The sequence below is a fragment of the Engystomops pustulosus genome, chromosome 6 (assembly GCF_040894005.1).
Source record: "Engystomops pustulosus chromosome 6, aEngPut4.maternal, whole genome shotgun sequence".
Taxonomy (NCBI): Eukaryota; Metazoa; Chordata; class Amphibia; order Anura; family Leptodactylidae; genus Engystomops; species Engystomops pustulosus.
This window is the reverse complement of record NC_092416.1, coordinates 115,835,294-115,847,714: the sequence shown is the minus strand read 5'-3', so window position 1 is coordinate 115,847,714 and position 12,421 is coordinate 115,835,294. Positions and strand designations below refer to the sequence as shown.

The 12,421-nt window shown below is 45.1% G+C and overlaps 1 long non-coding RNA gene across 1 annotated transcript in view; it reads right to left on the bottom strand.

Moving 5' to 3' along the window:
- Positions 1–1,108: 1,108 nt before the first annotated feature.
- LOC140064106 (uncharacterized) overlaps positions 1,109–12,421 on the bottom strand; it is a 20,639-nt gene continuing 9,326 nt past the window's right edge. Inside the window, exons 3-4 of the long non-coding RNA XR_011847705.1 lie at positions 2,211–2,309; positions 1,109–1,628 (exon numbers count right to left, since the gene is read on the bottom strand). This is a non-coding gene — a long non-coding RNA (uncharacterized lncRNA). The remainder of the gene's footprint in view (positions 1,629–2,210; positions 2,310–12,421) is intronic.

Genomic DNA, 12,421 nt, shown 5'->3' with positions numbered 1-12,421 from the left:
CCCTGGAGTCGACACCTGGGACCAGAGTCTAAGTGGCACTTGGTCTTTCCTAGAGCCCACCACAAAGCGGGATGGACTTGCTACGGCAGGGTACCACCAGGTCGTTCCACAGGTGCGACTAGCCCGCGTTGGCAGCCAAGGTCGAGATACCTCAGCAGGAGACATTCTGGGTCAAGTTCAGGCACTGGCGCAGGGTCTGGGCAAGCAGCAGAGATGCAATGTCAAGTCCAATCCGGGGTCAGCAACGGGAGGTCCAGGCAGATGGGAACGGGTAGAAGAACGAAAAAAAAAAAAAAACGGCGCAAGGAGGATACAGGTTAAAAAGATCCAAAAAAATAACCAGTAAATGTTAGTACAAAATTGATTAATCCTCCGCCTCTACGTTCATCCACTCCACATTTAGGAAAAAAGGTGCAGTACCTTTCCAACCAGAGATTTTTGGTACTCACGGGGACAGTCCTTAGTCCATACCCAATGGGTACGGAAACATAGGCACACAGAAACGCAGGACATGGGAACTCAGGAGCAGGAACACACAGGAGAAGGAACACAGGATACACGGGAACACAGAGGAACACCTAGACATTTTCTAAGGCTGCGAGGCACAAAGATCCGGCAGGGGATACAGGAAGGGGCTGGAATTTAAGCAGAATGGCTGGCTGGCCAGCACCAATTATCGCCATGTTGGCCCTTGAAATTTCTTGCAGCTGCCGCGCCCACCCTAGGAGACGGGGACTCGCGCGTCCAGAGTCATCGGTGGATTGCGGCTAGGTGAGTGGATCACCGGGGACCCGGAGCAGCGGAAAGGGGCATGGGTGCGCCCGCGACCCGAGTGATGGGATGCAGGAGCACACGTGACATTACCCCCCCGGCCTTTCCCTCTTCTTGGACTGTAGGAATTTTTGCAGAAGACCACGGTCCAAGATGTTGTCCTCTGGCTACCAGGATCTTTCCTCTGGCCTAAACCCCTTCCAGTCGACAAGGAAGACCGGCTTCCTCAAACTGTCTTCATATCTGGGACCTCCCGGAATCAGCCTCAGGAGCAGGAGGAAGCAGTTCAGGATGACTGGTTCCAAGAGAGAGTCTTCAAGGAGGGAGCCACAGCACCAAAGGTTAAATTCCAGAAAGTTTATTTACATGTGCATCCAAACATGATAAGCGCAACGTTTCGATTCGCAATGAATCTTTATCAAGCATAGAAATGGCGATCGCCAGTACATATATATACAAAAAATGCTCAGTGACATCATTTCCCTTATGACGTGATCGGTGATTAAATATACATATAATTCATAAAAAAATGGTGTTAAAAGGGAGTTGTATACTCCACAAGTGAGTATTAATAACAGCATATACTGTAAACATCACAATCCATTAAAATAAACAATGATTACTGTCCAACAGTGATTAATACAGGTGTGTATCCCCATCATGTGTCCTTTGTTGATGGGATGCGTCTCCATGGATATCCTCCGGGTGCGCTTCAACTGCGCATGCGTAGTTAGCAAGGTTTTCATGGTGATTTTGGTCATCTGATCTGTATGGGCTCCATGGTGTTTATTCCAATCATGTGATGTATCTCGTTCATGCAGCGTGCAAGAAGTAGATGCGGTAAGTAAAGAAGCGTACTAATGATAATGATATAAACGGCATTATTAGTAACAATGTTGCATCTTCATCGGATTAAACAGTAAGCGGCACTGGAAATGCCTCTGTCGATGTGGCACCAGTATAATTAAGAATATCTAAGTGGACACCCTATATACAAAAAGGGGGATCATAAAAAACACAATTATATTTGGGGGTCATGCAGTCATCTAAAGCATACATAACAAGCCTCCTATGGTGCCTGGGGCTGGCTAGGACGGACCATGCATGTCCTAACAGGACCGTGTCACGACCAGCACAGAAAAGACCCAATTTTGATACCTGTAAAATGGGCCATATAGGACTGAACGCATTGGGTTGTATCTGGTGGCATATGTCCATATATACAGACTGATTCTGCACACCAGTAGTGTTACCCACGTATTTGTCCAATAAATGCTATAGATATTGCTGATTATTACAATGTCCCATATATGGGAAAGCGCATATTAATATATAGATAACAAGTAGGGTCATGCAGGTACACACATACACCTCCAAGCTACAGAAAAAGAGAGGGGGGGGGGAAGGAGGGCATCCAGATAGATATAGTATAATCATACCTGCCAACACGGAGGGGGAAACAGATCCTCATAATCGAGAGGGAGACATTCACCCCAGGGGAATAAAACATATACAGAGTGAAGTGACAAAATCACAATCTGTGAAAAAAATGTGAGAAAGTTATTAAACAGAACTCAACATAGATTTATCTCCATAACGGAGAGCACAGTAAACCAAGGTCACTGGGTACAAAACTTAGAGATCATAGTACAATACAGACAGTAGGTGCAGACGTATCAGTTGGGGACCTAGATGACACCGCCCATTTTGAATTCTCTGTTCAGCCCTTTGGGTTCCAGAGTATTGAGTTCGTAGATCCATTGGAGTTCAAGACGTTTTAGTGCTCTTTCCCTATCACTTCCCCTCCAAAAACGGACCCCATCAATAATGCGGAATAGGAGTTGTGAAATATGGTGATGATTTTTTGTGAAATGGTCTAGAAGGGGTAAATCAGTTTTGCGTGTTCTAAACACCATGGAGTATACAACTCCCTTTTAACACCAATTTTTTATGAATTATATGTATATTTAATCACTGAACACGTCATAAGGGAAATGATGTCACTGAGCATTTTTTGTATATACATGTACTGGCGATCGCCATTTTTATGCTTGATAAAGATTCATTGCGAATCGAAACGTTGTGCTTATCATGTTTGGATGCACTTGTAAATAAACTTTCTGGAATTTAACCTTTGGTGCTGTGGCTCCCTCCTTGAAGACTGCTGATTCCTGGTTTCCTGCATCAGAAACTTTGGCCGCGGGCACCATCACAACCTCTTCTAAAAAGAAAAGGATTGCAGTCCTACCCTTCTATTTCTTTGGTTTCAAGAGAGAGACATGGAAGGAATTCGGGATGCACATGGAGGGAGGAAGGTGCAGCTTATACGTCACAGGATTGAAGTGCTTCAGAACCTCAAATGGACCCAGGAAAAGAGGGCCAAGCTTATAGCTAGGTATCTTCAAACTGACATACCAGTAAAACAACCGTACTTTGTCCCCTGGACAGAAGACTGGAGGAGTTCTGCGCTTCTTGTCCATCTGCGTTTTGGTCCAGATGGATGCCTGAAGCAAAGATTGACGTGTTTGATCCCAGATGGATCTGAGATCTTAGACCTATTCCTCCATGGCAGGAACATCAGACTTCTCAGCAAGTGGGAGAGGAGGACGAGGGTGTAGTCCATATACAAGAAAAAATGGAGCGGAGCCGGCAGATTCAGAGTCCAGCGAGTTGTAGCAGGGTGAACCAGTCGTCCTGTCGGGCGGAGACAAAATGCCGGAGATAGTAGTCCAGCATCTGACTAACTCTTTCAACTTGTCCATTGGACTGCAGATGATACGCTGAGGACAAGTGCAGCTTCACTTGTAGTTGACTGCACAGGGATCGCCAGAAACGGGAAACAAACTGGACCCCATGGTCCGAGACAATGTGCAAGGGGAGTCCATGAAGCCAGAAGATATGCAGGGAGAACAGGCTGGCAAGGTGTGGAGCTGAGGGCAGACCTGGCAGAGGGACAAAGCGAGACATCTTTGAGAAATGATTGGTTACCACCCATATAGTATTACCCTAGGAAGATGGAAGATTGGTGATAAAGTCCATTGCCACATAAGTACACGGGGAGCTGGGTATCGGTAACAGCAGAAGAAGAACAGCAGGTTTAAGATGAGATGGCTTGTTTCAGGCACAGGAAGTGCAGGAGCCCACAAAATCCTGTACATCCTTGACCAGATTCGGCCATAAGTAGAAACCTGGAAATGAAGGCGACAAAGTTTTGCACCCCAGGGTTCCCATCCACACGAGAACAATGTTCCCAAGTTATTATCCTTTTCCGAAGGGCAGGTCGGACATAAGTCTTACCAGGAGGAAGTTGACGAAGGTCCACTGGAGCAGCAAGAACTAGTCGTTCAGGAGGAATGATATGTGTAGGAGCAGGATCCTCCGCAACAAAATCCGAGGCACGAGAGAGAGCATCGGCCTTAATATTCTTCTCTGCACGATGGAAATTTATTAGAAAATCGAAACAGGAGAAGAAGAGAGACCAAAGAGCCTGTCTTGGATTGAGACACTGGGCAGTCTGCAGGTACAGGAGGTTTTTGTGATCAGTATAAATACTGACTGGCTGACAAGCTCCCTCCAGAAGATAACGCAATTCCTCCAAAGCAAGCTAGGAGCTCCCGATCACCAATAGAGTAGTTCCTTTCTGCGGCAGAAAAGGTCTTAGAGAAGAACCCACAGGTCAGAGTTCGGCCTTTGGGCTACTGGGGAAGAACGGCTCCAGCACCAACGGATGAGGCATCGACCTCTAGCAGGAGCTTTCTCAGTATCAGGCCTGGTGAGAATGGGAGCAGACGAAAAGACAGACTTCAACTTAGTGAAAGCTTCTTCAGCCGCCTGAGGCCTAGTGAAGCTTCTTCAGCGCCCCAATGGGAGATACCAGAGAGGAGAAAGGTGGGATACACTGCCAGTAGTAATTGGCAAAACCAAAGATAGCTCGGAGCCCCATTGGACGTGGCCACTGAAGTACTGCAGACAACTTTGCAGGATCCATCTGTAGTCCCTTGTCCAAGATCATATAGCCTAGGAATGGGAGACTCCTCTGATGGAACTGGCACTTCTTGAGCTTGGCATACAAGCGATTGGCCCTTAAGCGACTGAAAACTCGATGTGACTCAATGTCTGCGGAGAACACCAGGATATCGTCTAGATAGACTACGACACAGGTATAAAGCAAGTCCCTGAATATGCAGGTGCATTACAGAGTCCAAAGAGCAAAACAAGGTCCTCGAAGTGGCCATCTCGAGTATTGAAGGCAGTCTTCCATTCATCACCTTCTCGTATGCGGATGAGGTTATATGCCCCTCGCAGGTCCAACTTGGTGAAAACCTTGGAACCACGAAGACGATCAAACATTTCTGTTATTAGGGGTAGTGGGTAGCATTTTTTCACCGTGACCTTATTGAGAGAGCGGTAATCGATGCACGGACGGAGAGAAGCATCCTTCTTGGCCATGAAGAAGAATCTCGCACTGGCAGGGGACTTGCGTAAAAAGCCCTTCTGAAGGTTCTCCTTCACATAAGCCGTCATGGCCATGGTTTCAGGAACATATAGGGGATATATTGGACAGCCATAGGGTTGGTGTGGCAGCAGCGCTACAGCTTGTTCTCTGAAAAGACATCAGCAAAGTCCACATATGGAGCAGGGAGACCCACCAGAGGCTTGGAAGACTTCAGAAGCAAGACAGCGGAAACGGGCCAAGGCAGTTTTTTTCTTTACCCCAGTGAAGAACTTCACCCGTTTGCCAGTCAAGTACAGGTGCTCTGCAACCATGGAAGGCCCAGAAGAACTGGGCATTGAGTTAGTACGTAAAAGGAAAGTCTCTCTTTGTGCAAGACCCCCACTTGTAGGCATAGGGGTTCAGTGCCATACAGGATCGGATCTTGGAGAATCTGCCAAGTGACTGGTGAGATGACCAGCGGCTACTCGAGACGGACCACAGGAAGACGGTAGTGAAAGACCAAGGCAGCATCCACGAAATTTCCTGCCGAACCGGAATTCAGGAAGACAGAGGCTGGACATGGTTTACCCATCCTGGAGCTGAGTAAGAAGCTTTGTTCTCACCTAGGGACGCCTCAGCTAAAGATGCTCAAGTAGATTCCTCAAAGACAGGCCAGAACTCAGCAAAGAAAGAGGTGATGTCAGCTGTAACCGGGTCCTTTCTGTCCCAGAGGGGAGTAGCCCATGCCAGGGCTTTCCCAGAGTGAAGGCTGATCACTAAAGCCACCTTTGCCCATTCTGTGGCAAACTGTGAAGGCATTAGCTTGATATATAGGGAGCACTGAGTAACAAATCCCCTGCACAACTTGGAGGGCATATTTGGAGGGCATGGATAGATGCATTCTGGGTTCAGCGGTAGATGATGCAGTCATAGAAACAGAAGTTACTGCAGGTACTGAACGCAGATGCTGGGTAGCCATCACCTGCTGCAAGGTGGCAGTGAGTTGTGCAAGTTGCTGTCCTTGTTCGACAATCTGTTGCGACTGCCGTTCCACGAAGGTGGTAAGGTGAGCCATTTCAGGTAGCAGAACCTCGGCGGAATCCATGGCCGGATCTTACTGTCAGGATTTGGGATGCGTGGATCCACTGGACCACTAGCCGACACCTGGTACCGGAGTCTAAGTGGCACCTGGTCTTCACCAGAGCCCGCCGCAGCTGTGGCAAGGTACCACCAGTTTGTTCCACGGGTATAACTAGCCCGCCGCGGCAGCCGAGGTCGAGGTACCTTAATGGAAGACAGTCTCGTGGTCGGGTCCAGGCACAGGGTCAGGGCAGGCGGCAGAAATGCAACGTCAAATCCCATCTGGGATCAGCAACAGGAGGTCCAGACAGATGGGAACGGGAACTCAGGCACACAGGAATGCAGGACACGGGAACTCAGGAGCAGGAACGCAGGATACAAAGGAACATACAGGAATGCAGGAGACACAGGAATGCAGGAGACACAGGAACGCAGGAGACACAGGAATATCGCTGGGGAGATTTTTCTAAGGCTGTGAGGCACAAAGATCCGGCAGGGGACACAGGAAGAGGCTGGAATTTAAACAGAATGGCTGGCCGGCCAGCGCCAATTGTGGGCGCGCTGGCCCTTTAAATTTCTTGAAGCTGCAGTGCACGTGCCCTCGGAGGCAGGGACTCGCATGCTGCTCTGCTGGAGCCATCGCTGGATTGTGGTGAGGCGAGTGGATCACCAGGTACCCAAAGCAGCGGAGAGGGGCACGGATGCGCCTGCGACCCTGGAGATGAAATGCAGCAGCACCCGTGACAGTACCCCCCTTCGGCCTTCCCCTCTCCTTGAACTGGAGGAATTTTTGCAGAAGACCATGGTCCAAGATGTTATCCTCTGGCTCCCAGGATCTTTCCTCTGGCCCGAACCTTTTCCAGTCGACAAGGAAGAACTGCTTCCTACTAACTGTCTTCATATCCAGGCGCTGCGCTGCCGGAGTCATCGCTGTATCGTGGCGAGGTGAGTGGATTACCGAGGACCCGGAGCAATAGAGAGTGGCACGGTGTGCCTGCGACCTAGGAGATGGGTTGCAGGAGCATCCGCGACAATGAAGAGCAATGAGGCTGCAGATTTGTTTTCCCACTTTGACAATTTTATCAAAGAAAAGTTTGGGGTTTTATTGACTGACGGGAACATGTGTTTGGAAAAACCCAAAAGATGCTAATGGGGTTATTGTTGGAGAATGATACACATCTGAATGAGTGGGATAGTCAGTGTAATTTCAGCAGCAAATCTGCCACATGAGGAAATACTGCAGTAATAGACATGATATCAGACACAAGAGCTTGGGCTAGTCACTGCATCAAACTTTGTCTGGATATACCAACAAATATCTAATGTCCATGAGCAGCTTAACACCTTTAAAATCTGCAGCTGATAAAGTATATACAGTCATACTGGTCATAACCTTACCTGAAGACGGACGTGACATAGTAGATGCATAATTTTGTGCTTCTCATGAATGACAAGAGCAGATTGTTTTAGTTCCTATCTAAATAGACTGAACTATCTTAGCTGATACTATTTTCTGTAGTACTGCTGACTCCATTCGGTTGCACTTGTTTGTTCCATGGATTGATGGACTGGGGGTAAACTGCAAAGCGAACATTCATCAGTGCAGCCAGGAACAGGATATCCACGAAAGGTGAGAGGTTAATGGAAAAGTGTAAAACAAGTTGTAATATGCGCTAAGTGCTAATAACGAAGATGTTATCGGCATCATAAAAGTGGAATTAATCATAACTCCCAACACCGGTGACATAAATCACAACGCTGATGTCACTCACTTGGCACTCACTGGCGGCTGCGAGTTTGGATTAAGGCTCCAGTAGACAGGCAGACAAGGTTTGTGGAAGGTAAAGACTCAGGATACACTATAGGATACGGTACCATCATGTAAATACCCAACCAAACCATTCCAAAAGGTCCAAAAGGTGTACACTTAAAGACATCATGTGAAAAATCTGGGCAAGAGGAAGAATAGATCCTTAGGGTGGTACAGTAGAAAGATATTTTTATCAGAAATTATACATACATATATATATGTATACATATATATACATACTCCTAAGGAAACAGGACTTTTCTTAAAAACAAAATCCCATCCATTTGAGTATGCCTTTAACACATATTTTCTTTTAAGCTCCACTTATCGTAGTGGAAACAAAGGATCTTACAGGAAGTATCATATCAATGGCAGATCCTACAAAATGTGGCATCTGCAGACAATGACCTAATGCCTATAGTCAATATAAAACACTCAGGAAGAGGCATTTCTCGCAGATGAATCCCTTTAATAACACTTATACACAGGGGACCTCTAGTGGCCACAATTAAATATTGCATTACACGGGAAAGAAAAGGAGCAGACTGCAGTGATATCTACTGATGACTGTGTAAATATTAAGGCATCAGCTCTTAGTGTACTAGACTTGTTTTTGTTCAACTCCCTCAAGCCTCAGAACACATTTTTAACCACGTCATTACCTGCTTTAAACTTTAATAGTGAAATAAATGTGAAAATAGTCTCAAAATGGTTATAATGAAAAAAGCAAAACAAAAAAGACCTAGTTCTATAGCTCATAAATAGGTGCAAGTTATATAGATGTTGCACGCAAACAAAAAAAGTGGGTTTGCATGGGAAGAACTTGCTTCCCATTGGGACAAGTAAATCACAGTGATGTATAGTAGCAGCAAAGTGGATAAGATTTAACTCAGTCTCAACCAGGTGCAAAAATGTAAATCTGCAACAGTAAGTAAAAATATTTTACTCCAAAACAAAAATTATGCAAAACAAAGATCCAAAACCCAGAAAGATATTAATTGTTTCATGGCATGTTTGTTGCTTTGTTTTTTAGCAATTAAGGCGTACTTTGGATTTTTCAAGTTTTTGCATTTTATTTACTTATACTAAAAAGCTACCACTGACACATACACATGGTCTAGGTTTAACCCCTTAACGACCTGGCCCTATTTGGTTTTTTCATTTCCATTTTTCACTCTCCACCTTTAAAAATCTATAACTTTTTTATTTTTACACGTAAAGAGCTATGTAATGGCTTGTTTTCTGCATAACAAATTGCACTACATAATGATGGTCTTTAATATTCAATGACGTGGACTGGGAGGCAGGAAAAAATTCCAAATGCAGTGACAATGGTGAAAAACTGCATTTGCGCCATTTTCTTGGGCCTTGGATTTTACGGCTTTCAATGTGCGCCACAAATGTCATGTCTACTTACGGGATTATCAAATTTGTATAGGTTTTATAATGATTTCCATTACGGGGTTAAACGCAGTGAAAAGCCGTTATTATATTTCAATAGATCGGGCATTTTCAGACGTGGCAATACCTAATGTGTCTAAAATTTTTAGTGTTTATTTATATTTATATGACTTCTAGGGAAAGGGGAATGATTTAAATGTTAAATTTTTTTATTACAATTATTTTTAACCTTTTTTTTTTATTTTTACTATTTATCAGACCCCCTAGTGAACTTTAACCCTTTTCTAGTCGATCCTAACATATACTGCCATACTACAGTATGGCAGTATATGGGGATATAATTTTGTAATTGTATGGGGATATAATCCTGTAACACATTGTAATGAATGGGTTAAAATGAGACAGACTTGGGTCTTCAGAAGACCAGAGGCTGTCTTAGCAACGGATCGCCGCTCCCCGATATCATCACGGGGAGCGACGATCCTCGGTAAGATGGTGCCGCCCATGCCGGTGGCGATTAGCGGGATGACACCCCCAATCAGTGCTAGCAGCAAAGACTTACCGGCTATGGATAGAGACCCCTCTCCATGCACCAACACGCGCCGTACTATTAAGGCGTGCGTCGGGTAGGGGTTAAAGGACATCTACCACCAGGCTGAAGGATTATAAACCAAGCACACTGACATGCTGGAGTGTGTCCCCTCTGGCAGGATCTGCAAATTTTTTAGCTTCTTAGACATTTGTTTTCATGAAAAAAAGGTTTTAAAATTATGCAAATGAACTTGAGGAGCTCCAGGCTCTAATAATAATAATAATCTTTATTTATAAAGCGCCATCAAACTCCATAGCGGAATGTTCAAAGGGGACACATACAAATATAATATTACATTACAGAGTACAACCATTCATATGGAACAATAGGAGTGAGGGCCCTGCTCACAAGAGCTTACACTCTATGAGGATATTGATTTATATGGAGCCCAGAGACCCTCAGGCCCATTTGCATTGTTTTTTAAACCTTTTTATGTAAAAAAAAGTGCTTAAGAAGCTAAAAAAGAGCAGATCCTGCAGTATGTCAGTGTGCTCAGTTTACAATCCTTTATCCTGGTAGTAGATTTCCTTTAATTCAGGTGCTGGTTGTTGTTATGTTGTGTAAAATAGATTGGATGCAGATTATAAATTTTTGAGCAAATTGTGCGCAAAACCACTCCAGTAGAAATAATGGTCACATTGGGGCACATTAACTTAACCGTGCGAAGATTTCTTCCAAGGTGCTTTGTTCCGACGATCATGCCGTGATTCACTAAGATCGTGCACCCGATATCCTGCAATTGTCGCTTCCCCCCTCAGGTCCGTTTCCTGGTGCATCAAAGTGCATTGTCTTGTGACACAAATTGAAAGTTAAATCCCACGCTCAGTCCTACACCCCCCCCCCCGATTCTTGTCGCATGGAAGCCAGCGCTGCTGCGCAAAAATTTGATTGTGTGCGAAACAATCCCCTGTTAAATACCTGTCCCAGTGGCGCAAATCCCGAAAACCATGAGCAGTCCAACGAAAGTGCGATCTGCGACCCTTGGTAATTAAGCCCCATTGTGTGGCCTTTTCAAAGTGAGAAGCGGCAATTTTCAGAAAGTTAAAAAAAAAAAACACAAAGCAACAATGTCGAGACCAGAAGCACTACACAAACATTTAATACAAATACCGACCATGAATTAGGTGAGGAGAAATCAAGGAAAAAACCCAACAGAACAATACACAGTCATGATACATGACCCTCTCTGTGCTTATATATTTTAATGGTCCCATAGATCAACTGCAGCATTTGGTTTAGCCCCTCCAGGTGCTTCTGCCCCTTTGGCTTCCATCCCACTCATGATCTGATTTGGGGAATTTGCTTATTTAATACGACAAACATTTGCCTCCCGTCTTGGTGAAGCAGTGGTGAGCTGCGCACCTTGTCACTCCTTGTTGAAGCACGTTGTGTGGCTTTGAAGTTCAGTTTTCCCATTCAAATACAGCATGTTTGTGCTCCTGCTTGTAAATAATAGATCACTCTCCGAGCATCACCTGCTTTCCAGGGAAGATGTAAATGGGGCCGACTAAGGGACCACGCAATGACAATACATTACATACAAAGTTTATTCCACTCTACTAACTCTAGGATGCACTGCGACGAATAGGAACCTGCAGGGAACACAGGGCTCCATTTCTCTGCAGTGACATTTCTGCCTCTACGTTCCTGGCTGTGTTTCAGCTCCTAAAGATGTCTTGTGTTTGCAGATCTCCCTGGAGCCCCATAAATGCTGCTGTGTTAGTGGTTCCCATTGTAGCAGCTCACTTATGACAGTTTATCAAACTAACGAGTCATTGAGTGATGAGGTTTTTTTTTGGTTTAGCTCCACAAGGGAAAGAATTCAGAAAACAGAACTGAGGTTTAGCAACAGCAATTTCCTTCTCAGGCGAGGAATCTATAATTTATTAATACGAGAATGCTGCGCTTTAGTGTTTAGGGTAGAAGTATGTTACACAAATCTGCAGCTGATCCTCTTGCTCCCTGTCTCTTCCTGATGGAGCCTTTCTGTTGAAATTTTAAGTTGTTAGACACTGACTAGTTAATGGACTCACACCCAGTGCTAGGCCGCCACCAGCCAGCCACTCATCTCCTGGGAATAACATCTGTCCCACAACGTGTCAGCCCCTGGAAAGGATGTTGCATTATTTTTCCATAATTTTTTTTTTTTTTGTTGAACCAGAAACATTAGGTAGCATCTTTTTTCACAATCACTGCGATGTATAGGTTAATACTTGAATGTTGCACTTTTAATGAAGCATCTTCTCATGTTTCCAACAATAATGTGCAGAAATTTCAACTGTTCACTATAAAGCCGCGGTCACACGTACCGCTAGGCGTCCGTCATAACGCG